This window comes from Prinia subflava, chromosome 2 (assembly GCF_021018805.1).
Source record: "Prinia subflava isolate CZ2003 ecotype Zambia chromosome 2, Cam_Psub_1.2, whole genome shotgun sequence".
NCBI classification, from domain to species: Eukaryota; Metazoa; Chordata; class Aves; order Passeriformes; family Cisticolidae; genus Prinia; species Prinia subflava.
In genome coordinates, this window is record NC_086248.1 from 108,566,662 (window position 1) to 108,578,505 (window position 11,844).

Sequence of the window (11,844 nt, forward strand, 5' to 3'; positions counted from 1 at the left end):
TTACAGTTTTACTCGATACCTGCACTGTTTTAAATAGTTTGAATCTCTGACCTGAATTTTTTATATCTAAAGCATGCTAATATTAAAGTACCACTTATTCTGTGGACATAGACAAAATTTAAAAAGGGAAACTGCTGGGTAAGTCTAAGAAGTATTAACTTCAAGTTTTTGTTGATAGTGGAATTGTACTCCCTGAGGTCTTTTTCTCCCTGGAATATTTTCCTCCTGGAATTGTTTTCTCCCTAGGCTGAGCCACAGATGGTTGTATGTGATGCTGATTTTTTTAGCCATTCTATCATCTTGTCTTCACAAAGTGTGCATTGCTGTAGCATTCAGGTGCCAGAAGCATCAGTTCTTACCAAAGACTACTTAAGGAAAGTTTTGAAGTCTCCCAATTTTCTACTGCATATTCTAATTCTTAGCTTTGTGAAGATCTATGATTTGATTCCAATTCTAGAACTATTGTTTGCTTTAATTTGATGCAGAACTTACATTTGTTACAGAACTCTTGATGTTATTTCCTAATGTCAGTTGCTTTCACTTCTGTAATTAAAAATGTAATTCCTGTCAAGTACCACTTCACATTTGGTGATTACATTCCCAGTCCATTTCTTTTCTGACTCAAAAGCAGGATGCCCAGTCTCTGAGTAATATTGCACTTCTGAGGCAGCAGCTGTAGTAAGTAAGCTTTACTTGGTGAGCTAGTGCTGAACTTCAGAGGGAGCTAAGTTCAAAATATGAGCCAGTCATAACTCAGCATCCACTTCACCCAGATTTGCATAGCATCTTGTCCAGGCCTGACTTTTTATGTGATTTTTTTTTATTTAACCTATAATTGTTTCTGAAATTCTGAAAGAATAGCTGAGCTGGAGCTGCTGCCAAGAGGTTTTTGTTAATCACATCTCAAACAAAGCTTTCCTCAGATGATTTTGCCTCCAGGATTCAGCTTGGAAGGCATTCTCAGGAGGAGCTGCGGTGCTGTCACAGCACTGTTGAGTCAACAGATGTAGAGCACTTGTTTGATGCATGGATGACTGATCTTCGATTACCACCTTTCACAAAACAAACAAAAACATCTTTTATTTATATGTGAGCTCTCCAAGTAGATGTGTACAGTTTTCTTTTGTTTATTTTTGTTGTGTGTGTTCTTCTTCCCTCCTGACTCACTGAATCTTCACTGTATGGAAAGTGAAACTTGGAGCACTGAATGGATTGGGTGTCTATTCAGGATGTTTTAAAGAGTTTTAAATTGAATTCTGTCCCAAATATATGGCATTAAGATAATAGCATGATTATTTATTAGCCTATATTTGGAACAGATTTCATTGCTCTGCTTTGGGAAAGAATTCAGGTTTATGAACGCAAAGGCTTCCAAAGTGCAGGGAAGTGTTTCCCTGCAGAGAGTTAGTAAATCTTCACAAATATAAAATTACTCAGTTCCTGCACACTTTTCTGCCATTTTCTGCTCAATGGCTTGGCTTTGTTATACTGGCCCTCCTGGATTTCTGAACAGTCACACAGAGACTGTGCATCATTTTAGAAGTGTTGAGAATCAAAATCAGAGCCCCCTGGCTGTAAAAAGGAGCTGAGAAATCACAGAATGGCTGGGTTGGAAGGGACCTTAAAGCTCATCTGGTTCCAACCCCCCTGCCATGGGCAGGAGCACCTTTCACCAGAGCACCGCCCCGGGTGCTGCAGCAACACAAATGCTTCTGTGCACCTACGTGTTCACTCTCTGCTTTTGAGTATTGCTGAATAACTCCATTTAACTGTACTGTAAATATTATTTGTTTTTGAGCAGTTAACCATCTTGAAAAGACATCAACATGACTTAGTAAGTATAACACTTGAATTTACAAATGAATCTTGGCAGAAGGCAAATGCATTTGAACGCCGGGGTTTGTGTGCCTGCTCCCTGCATATTTATTTTCAACTTCCACTTGATTAGCTGCTTTGTCTTGTGTGTAGAAATGGCCTGTTTAATGCAGTGGGAAGTCGAGTAGAAGCCAGCATTTGTTAATGGATGCTTTGAACAGGCACAGTCAGACATTTTAAATTATTCTAACTAAGCAGGAATTCTAATTTATTTCTAAAGATAGAAGTACAACAACCCAATTACCTAGTTTTCTCACAGAGTGTAATGAGTATAATTAGCATAAAATCGGTCTATAAATTTAATGGGCAATTTCTTGTGTGGACATTGAAAACACTGGTAAAAATGTGGCAAGCTATATTAGAGTCCATATAATAACTTGTTCCCATTGGATGCTTCCTTGACAGAAGGCATTGCTATAAAATACCAATCAAATCTGTTCTGCACAAGAAGTTTTTAAGGTAATGGTTCAAGACAGGCATGCCAGTAGGTTTGAAAGTTCCTTCAATCTGAGAAATTTTTTGGTTGGGTTGGAAGCAGGTTTTTTAGCTTTTAAAGATGGTATTCTGGCTGTAAGTTCAAACTTGTAATATATGTGAGGATGTAGCCAGTTCTGTGTGTGTAGCCTCATAAGAACAGCTGGATCACTTGTTCTAAATGTAGGATGTAGAATACAGCTGACAATAAAGATAATAAAATACTATTTATTACTCTTGAAAGTGGAAAGGGTGCTGGAGTCCCACACCTGAGGCAGAGGTTCTCAAATCACAATTCAGGCTGGTGCCAGCACTTGTGCACTTGGTTGGATGTACCCAGCTGTGGGGCATTCCAGAAGTTCTAGATGATGGAATTCCAAGGACAACTTTCCCTCCCTTCTAGCAGCTGATTTGTTTATGATGGGGAATTCTCTATGTAAATGTGTTTTCATCTAGTAAACTCAGACATAGCAAAGTTGTGGAGACTAACGTGGTGAAAATCAATGCTGTGAGAGAGAACACAAACTTAGAAGAAGTTTCTTCTGCTTTGTCTATTCCCTAGGGAGTGAATAAACAAAAAATCCAACCCTGAGTCTCACAGATTAGGACCAAGTTCTTCAGACTATGTTTTCATGATGGATTTTTGATTGCACCCTAGTGCAAGCTGACACTACTGGAAAGAGAGATAAATGTAAAAGACTCTTCTTTAAAACAAACTTACCAATCATGAAAATGCTTTAATTCCTTCAGGAGCACATCCATTTTAAAGGTACTTTTATTGCATTATTCTGTTAAGTACAATGAATAAAATTATAGCTGTGACTGTGAAAATAACAAATTCTTTCTTGTGCGTTAGAACAGCAACTCTCTTAGGGATTTATGCCCTGCCACACTTTTCCCTGTCTGATAATTTCATAGAGTGCACTTGCCTGCCTTCCTCTTTTGCCTTATCACTGAGCAAATGAAATAGTTTGCAGGTCCCGGGCTGCTTTGGAGAGCTGATGGGCCACTGTGTGTGCTCTGTGACTAGCAGCCTGCCAAAAAAAATGGGCACTGTGTTCAATTCACTGGGTTATAGGGCCATGTATCTTCGCTTTTCTAGGATTTAACTCTGGGCAATGTAAATTATTTTATTAAAATACATTAACATCTAATTAACAATTCTGTTCCAGGTTAAACCCAAAGGATGTTAATCCTATGGGATTTCTAACTTTGGCTTATTCAAGAAATAGTATTTTAAAGTAGGTATTTTAAAAAAGGGTTTTTAAAGTTCCTGAACTCAATGTGAACCCCACAGCAAGGAGAGAAAAGCAGGGAGCAGTCCATTGCTGGCCTCCCTCAAACTGAGCTGTACTCTGCTAAAATAGAACTTCTTATGGAGGAGAAGTGTTCTTAGGTCTTTTTTTCTCAGAGAGTCAGAGAAAAAGATAGGTCAAAGTTTTAAATAAATCTCTTGGGAGAGTGTATTCATATCTTACCTAGGAAATCAGTGCATCTCTCTTCACTAGTAGCTGAAGATTGAAGATGTCATTCTATAATGAGGGTGTTTTGGCAGTAGAACTTGTAAGAAGTAAAATGTTTTGTTGGTCTGTGTAGGAATTTGGCTGTGTTTGACTTGGAATGTGAGAACCACCTCACTTAATCCTGATTATGGGAATAAAGTTATTCCCAGGCAGTGCAGGAAGGGGCTGATTTTTGTGGCTGTGCTCACAGGGGCAGCTGCTCCCAAGCCCCAGAATGTTTCAGGGCTGCCCTCACCTCTGCAGACAATAAAAAATTTAAAAAATTTAAAAGTTCCCATCTCTGGAAATATGGTCAAGCTGGATGGGACTGTGAGCAACCTGACCTGGTTGAACGTGTCCCTGCTCTTTGCAGGGAGGTTGGACTCGATGGCCTTTAAAGGGCCTTTAAACCCAAACCTTTCCATGATTCTGCCATCTTACTAAAGTGGAAATTATAATGTATTTCTCCCCTAAAATGCTTTGTGAGCAATAAAATAGAACCAGATGTAAGCACAAGGCAAACCCCTGTTTCCCAAGAAGTTTCAGAAGTTAAAAATGGACATATGGGTAAGTTTGGAAGTTGGCTGCAAGGTCAGGTAAGTAGAACAACATTATTGCTTGTAAAAGTAGTTATGTTGATTTTTCTCTGCTGTGATTTTTTTTAAGCACAGGCTTTTACCATCTCCTGGAAGCAGAGCACTTGTGCTCTGGAATGAATAATTAGCTGTTGAAGTAGGTCTGTGCTGTGTCAGTACTGTCTTCCACTTGCCTTCTTATGTAACAGAGAGATTCAAACTGAAAAGGGAAAAGTTACTAAATGCTATGCAGAGGTTTAACTTGTAAGTGAAAATGGGATTGTGATGTTAGGAAGATGCTGCTTGGGAAAGACACCTTTCCTCCTGGTGTTCTCCCAGTAATCATGTTTTGGGCAGTGTTCTTGCAGAATTGAATTTCTGAGTATATTTCATTTAAAAAATAATAGCAATTGAAATGCTAACATGGTGCTCCTAACTGGCTATTTTTGCAAAATGGTACCATAAGAAGCAAATAATTTAACAGTATAAGGACATTAAATTCAGCATTCTATGGATCATATATGGATTCTATTTTAGTAAAACATGCACATTTAATTTTTTATAATGTACTTTGCATAAATGCTGAATGTGATTACTTTTTTTTTTTTACTGTATTTGCAGTTATTGTCACTTGTACTAAGTTGTTTTGCAACTTGTCCAGCTCTGTAGAATACAGCTAACTCTATGTTGCTGTCTATAATTAACCCTTTTATTGAAAGGTGTAATTATTTATAAAACAAATTATGAAAATTGCTGTTCTGGTAAAGTTTACTCAGCAACACAGTAGAAACTAACCACAGGAGAATGAAATCCACGATGGAGGGGAAATGTCATTAGGAAAGGTACAGCTCTAATAGAGGAATGTGTGTGATAATAATGAAGACCTGTCTCTCTGACTGAGAACTGGAATAGTGAAGAGATGGGAGGGAAACTAAGGAGAGAAAGACCACTCATAACATAAATGTTGAAATTCATACTAATGAGATACAGGTTATTGCCAGCTAAACTAAAAAGTAAAGTATCATATTTTTCATTAACCTGCTTTAATAATTTAGATTCCATGTGTGTTTTTCCATTTCACCTTTTCATGCCCTGCCTTCCCCTTTATATACTGCAGACTCTGTGCTAGTTTTTCATTTCCAAGCTGTGTTACTTAGAGGTACTCAATTATATATCACAATGGTGTCTTTCTTCCCATTTACTGAATGACAGAGTGCATATCATTTCTTCATTGATTCTTATGTTAGGTTGCCATAAATGCTTAGGCTTAAGACCTAATTAATTTCTTCTCCACAGCCATTTATATCAGGAAAACTCAATTTTTGGAGCACTTGTGGAAAGTAAATGCACAAAGTGCCCTGATATCATTAAATCAAATTCATTGAAAAGTATAAGGAGGAAAAATGTGCAAAGTGAAGGTATATGGCAGCAGATCTGGAGTTGGGTTAGACGTGGAGATGAGCCTTGTAGCGTGCCTGAGCTCAGCTATTTTTATTGCTTATGCTGAAATTAGTTGCATGTATAATCTGCCAGCATGTCACACAGCAGTTTGGCTGGAACAGGTCTGCAACTTGGACCTCCAGATTGCCAGGTCAGTGTTTTCCTCTGCTGCAGGCACTTGTCTCTGGTTTTTAAAGCTGGTGATTATTGTCATGTGCTGTTCTGAAAGGAAGCAAAGGCTATAGCTACAAACAGTGAAACTGGCCAACACATAAATAATGCCATTGTTCTAAGCAGTCCTAGATAGCTGTAAGGATGGAGGTTTAGGCTCCTGATGAGGGAGCCTCTGCAAAGGAAAGGCAGAAGGCAGAAAGAATTGAGGAACAAATCTTAATGGTACTTTCTGTTTGCTCCTTGTTGCTCAGGCCCTGAAGTGCCAAGGTTGCTAAGTGGCTTGAAAATTTCTGAGACTTTTTTTCCCAAGTGGAATAAAAGCAGTACAGAGCAGTACATTTGTTATAGTTCTGTGTTTAGCTGGAACAGAGAGGGACTTCTGAGGGCAAACCCTTTGTTTTGGGACCCGACTCAAGAAAGCAATTTTGCTTCCTCTTCTTGTTACTAAAAAGAGAAAGCATTACTGAGCAATGATGTTTGCAGCTGTGCCAGGGAGCTGTATTGCTTCCATGTGATTGCATGGAGCACTGACAGAGAACACTGTGAAAAGGGCTCTGAAACCTGGGACATTTGGAGAGAAGAGCTCAGAGGGCACCACAGGCAAAGCAAAGCCTGAGATATCAGCTCACATACGAGGCAGAGACTTTTGAATGTGAAAATGAAAAGCCTAAGTGTCAAAGCTAAAGGAATGATAAAAGCAACCCTCAAGGGTGGGGCAGTCAGCAGCTGGATTCCCAATACACCGAAGAACTTGGGGTGACAAGCAGGAAAAGGGGCACTGTCAAAAGTATCTACTGTGGTTTCAGGATCAGAGGGAGAAAGGAAACCAGGTTTATAGAACAACATGAAGGGGAGGAAGATAGGATTTAGCAACAGCTTCGCTAAAGGAGAAATGGGTTGAGTGTTCAAGTGATGGAAGAGAACAACAAGTTTGAGGGGAAAGGGATCTGACAAACTTGAAACTTAATTTTTGTTAGTTAGCTGGAGGTGACAAGGCACACCTTCGATTCTCGTGCTAAAAATGGGTGCTTGGAGGACAGCCAGAAGATATTTAGATCACTCAAAGGCAGAAATTACTTCTGGAAATAGTGAGAATAGGTGATGTCATTGAAGTGAAAGAGAGAAAGTGCACCAAAAAAGGCTGCAGGAAAATCTCTCTTTTTATCAGCTTATTCAGTCAGGTTAAGTTCTAGCAGGAGAAGTAGTTATTGCTTCTCTTTTCTTCTCTGACACTATATAGATTGATAAGTGCAATAATTGAAAATATTTTAATAGTTATTATGAAGATTTGGACTTTGTCATCTTGGTCACTCGGATATATCAAATTTCAGTGAAGGAAAGGAAAAAGTAGGTTAGAGATGGAAAAGGATTAGAAATAGTAAAGCAACAGGTATTACTTTGCTATACAAAACACTGAAAAAGTTTTGGAGAGAGGTTGTCTGGAACAGGTTCAGTGATGAAGGCGAGGGACTGAAAATGACAGGAGTTGGTGTTGGGAGTGATGTAGGCTGACTCCTACTCTGTGAAATTCACGCTCAGCTCAGTATTTCTTGGCACTGTGAACAAGGTTAAGTGTTAATGCCTAAGAGGTGAGGGGAAAATAAATTTCCTCTCCCAGAGAGGATGAAAACCAACTCCTGTGGCTGCTGCTACCTGCCAGAGAGTGAGTAAATCTGCAGCTATTGTAGACAAGAAGTCAGCTGCAGTGCCATGGCAACTGCTCTGAGACCAAGCAAGTCTGCCTCGTCTTGCTTTCTTATGTTATGCTTTTTCCATCCCATTAGTCTAAAAGGTTATTTATCTTTTCTCTCCCTCCCTCCCAGTAGTTGCTTGCTTTGATAGTAGTGCATAAAAATAAGGAGAGGCATCATTCAACTTGTTAAAGAAAGATAAGAATACAGGCAGGGATTAAATCACTCGAGAAGGCATCAACAATACTGATTGTTTTTAATGGACAGATGAGAAGGTATGTTCGCTTTCTGAATAAAACCTTTTCCTCAGTACCATAGTAAAATTAAGTCTGTTAGTCCATTAGTTTTTGAAGGCTCCAGTAGAGTCGTGCTGGCTTGAAAATTTTTTAAGAGTTTCCATGCTGATTGGTAAAACTTTTTTGTGCCTGAGGTCAGGAGCTCAATATCTGTCTTTGGGGCATCATCTCCTTGGGACATCCTTCAGAATACTGAAGAAGCCTTGGTAACTTCAGTAAAGGATACCCAAAAGATATTAAGATCCTTAATCTTGATTTGAAAGCTCAAACGCAATAGAAGCCACCACAGCCTTATTTGCAATGATTAATTATTTGCTATTTTAAAAATGTGAACCTTACTTTCAGCCTTAGGTCTGGAGCTTGCAGCTGTTGCATTGATTTTGGATTGCTGTGTATGACTGTAGCCCTTCAGAGCAGAAACATACCCGAGAGTGGATGGTGATCAAATTATATTAACACGCTTGGATGAAAAATAAAATAAATGTCTTTAGAACTGCTTATTCTTTAAATGGCATCTAATTGAACTAAGTACTGTATATTTAACAGAGAAGATATTTTTATCCATTTCCCTCACTTTTTCTGCTTAATTTCTTTCAATTTTTTGGGTGAATGTGATGACTTTTTTTCTAGAAGAGGTTCATTTAGCTAAAAACTTCTTTTTCTCCTACAGTTTTACTGACTGTAGATGTGGTACAGAGCAGATAACTTATGATGCGAAGAATATTTATGTATGATGATTTTGTAAGTGAGAGGTATGGTTGCACAACCTGAGGATGTGAAAACCTGCTGTGCATCATTTTTAATATGCATAAAGCTTCATAGCACATGTTATTTTGTGAACTGATCACAGAATAAATCCTCTGATGACAGAATGACTGCATTCTCAGGACCAAATGTGGATTGATTTCACCAGTGTGAGAAAGAAAATAGAAAATATACAGTGCAGAAGCTCTTAGAGCAGCTTTCCAGTTCAAAAGCACTTTGGTAAAGCTGGACAGAAAAGTAGCAGTAGAACTAAGTGAGATTTTACACTTGTGCAGCACAGCTAAGCAATGAGCCAGACCTCAGTGTTTTAATATGCACAAAGTCCTCTCTGCTTTAATGAGATCTTGAGCTTTGGCTCTGAAGATTGTTAGTGGCACAGTGAAATAGCCCTTCACACTTCAGGCATACAATGAGAATTTGCTTCCTCTTTCAATTCTTCAGCTTCTTGGATAGAATTTATTATTTCCCTAAATACACTGTCAAAATTCATTATATACTATAGTACCCCTTGCTATTTTTAACTCCATCTCATTAAGTGGATTACACGGTTTCCTTTCATAATTAAGTGCAGATTAATTATTATATTAAAAACATTAGAAATGACACCTTTTCAACGCCATTATGACATTTTTAAAGGCAAAAGAATGACTCTGCTGTTTTTTCCAGAAATGTTGGTCAATAAAATAAATACATCTTGTCCTTGTTGATGTGATTGTAGAATCAAAAATGTCAAGATGAAATATGCTCTTTCTTTCCTACTTAAATTCCATTCAAAGATAATTAATTTTTTTCCTATTTTATCCTTTCTTTCTTTGGGTAATAATGACTTCCTTCCAAGATTTTTGTTGTATATGGGTTATCTGGACATCAGGAAACCCTAAATAGTAGTAGAGTCAGGGAACAGAGAAAATACGAAAATCTAGTAGGGGCTTGCATATGAACTTGGTAAATATTGGCTTTATTTGATAATAAAATAGCATTTCTATTTCCACCAGCTACATAGAGTCAAACCAATCCATGAAAATTACCATTAAAATTCTGCATGTTATAAAATTCAGTCAAGACAAGCATGATGGACCCAAACCTTTCTTCATATGAACTTGCAGAGTCCCAAATCTAAATTCAACCCATTTAACATCGATCCATTAAGAAATGAGAGGGATTAGTTCTTCCAGAGATTTGATTCCCACCTAAGACTTGCATCACCCTTGAAATCACCTCCCATAAGGCAAGGCAGCCTCTCTGCTGCTCCAAGTGCCCCATTAAATTATTATATTATTGTATTCCCATATTCTGTTCCCCCCATTAATGCCTAAAGATGGGGGAATATAATTTTGGTGGTCTCCACGGAGCTCAGTGAAGCCAAACTGCTCAGTGTAACTTGGTCCTGTGTCTTTGGAGTCAAGCTCTACGTTCTCCTCCTGCTTTTCTTCCAGTTTGGTTCAGGTATGGTTCAAGTATAAAGTGTATGTTATTAATGATCTCAATCTGGATCCTGGTGGGATTTCTTTGGGTGATACTGTTGCTAATTCTAATTTAGCTGAATTCAAACTAAGTCACCAATTGCATGATTTCTAAGAGCTCAATTCTGTTCCTCAGGATGCAATGTAGCGACAATCATTTTGTCACCAGTGCTCAAGTGTAGCTACAGCATTTTCTGGAAAAGAACAAAAAGCAGCCATCATATTACCCTTATGCACCTGAGCAGCTGCATTAGACTTAACCATTATCAAGTCCTTAATGATGGCAATTTATCAAATTAGCCTTAAAATAACACATTCCTTTTTCCAAATGCTGTACCATTAGCACGCCCAATTTTGACGGTCTTTATCAAATAGTGAAAATTGTTTTCTTTAAAATAAGTCTTTCCACTCACTTCCAAAAGGTGAAATGAGTTTGATATATTCTACATTTTCATTTTGTTTCATATGCATTGAAAATATTAAGATTCACAAAAATGTATTCCCTCGATTAGCTTTTTAATCTGATTTCTTGCTAAATGTGATTATTACAGATGCAGTCCCACTCAGCAGATTGGTCATGACAAAATAGCCATAGTTAAGCGTAGGAGGTGGAATGTGGCTGAATTTGAGGTCATATGTGAAGAGTTAGATGTTTCAGCTGCAAGAAATTCTCTCTAAAGAACAAGGTCAGGTTAACTCTGCTAGAACCAGACAAACCAGCAATTTGGAATGCTTGTTGTGGTGCATTGGTATATGTGGAAGATGTTACTTTTTGTGAAAACATGAAATAGTATTTTAAGGTATTTTCACTGCAAATACATTCCCTGCTCTGCCCAGCTGATGCTAGTATCTCGGAAAGTGCTCAGCAAAGTGTAAAATTAATGAGTATATATATATTTATGTGTGTATGGTTTATATATGTCTTTTGAGAGGACAAGCCCTAGGCACCAGGAAGTACTTGGTTGTTTTGCAAAGCCTTGCAGACTATGCTGACCTAATAACTGAGAATTATTCCTTCTTTCCTGACAGTGGGGATAGAAAGAAAAGAGACAAACCTGAGTCAATTGCTTTTCCTTGCAGCACTGAAATAGGAAGGAGCTTTCTCCTAGCTTGGTGCTGTCTGGCAGCCTCAGTTTCCCTTTTGTGCATACCTAGAATCTACTTTGATTCCATATTTGCAGCCTATCAGCTTTCTTTCGTATTTCTAGGTTTTATAACTATTGCAATATTGGATCTTAGGTTCTAGATTCAATCTTATTGTTCTGGGCACAGTGAAAACAAGTACAAGAGCCAGCTTCCACCCTGAGAAGTCCTAAAACACAACCTGCTCTTCCCCAAGCTTTCCAGTTCTGTAGGCTGTGTTTCCAGCAGTGGATGTGCATCTGCAGGAGCAAACACGCTGCAGGTACCCTCTGTGTGGGTTTGGAAGGGGTGAGGGTGGCTTAACCTCAGACTGGTTAAGGTCTCATTCTGTGAACTAATTGCTCATTTGGGGTTGATGTGCGCTTCCAATTTAGGTGCACCTTAAGGTAATCGAGTCAGTGCACATCAAAATGGGTCCACAGTGTGAACCAGATCAGGTAAATGTG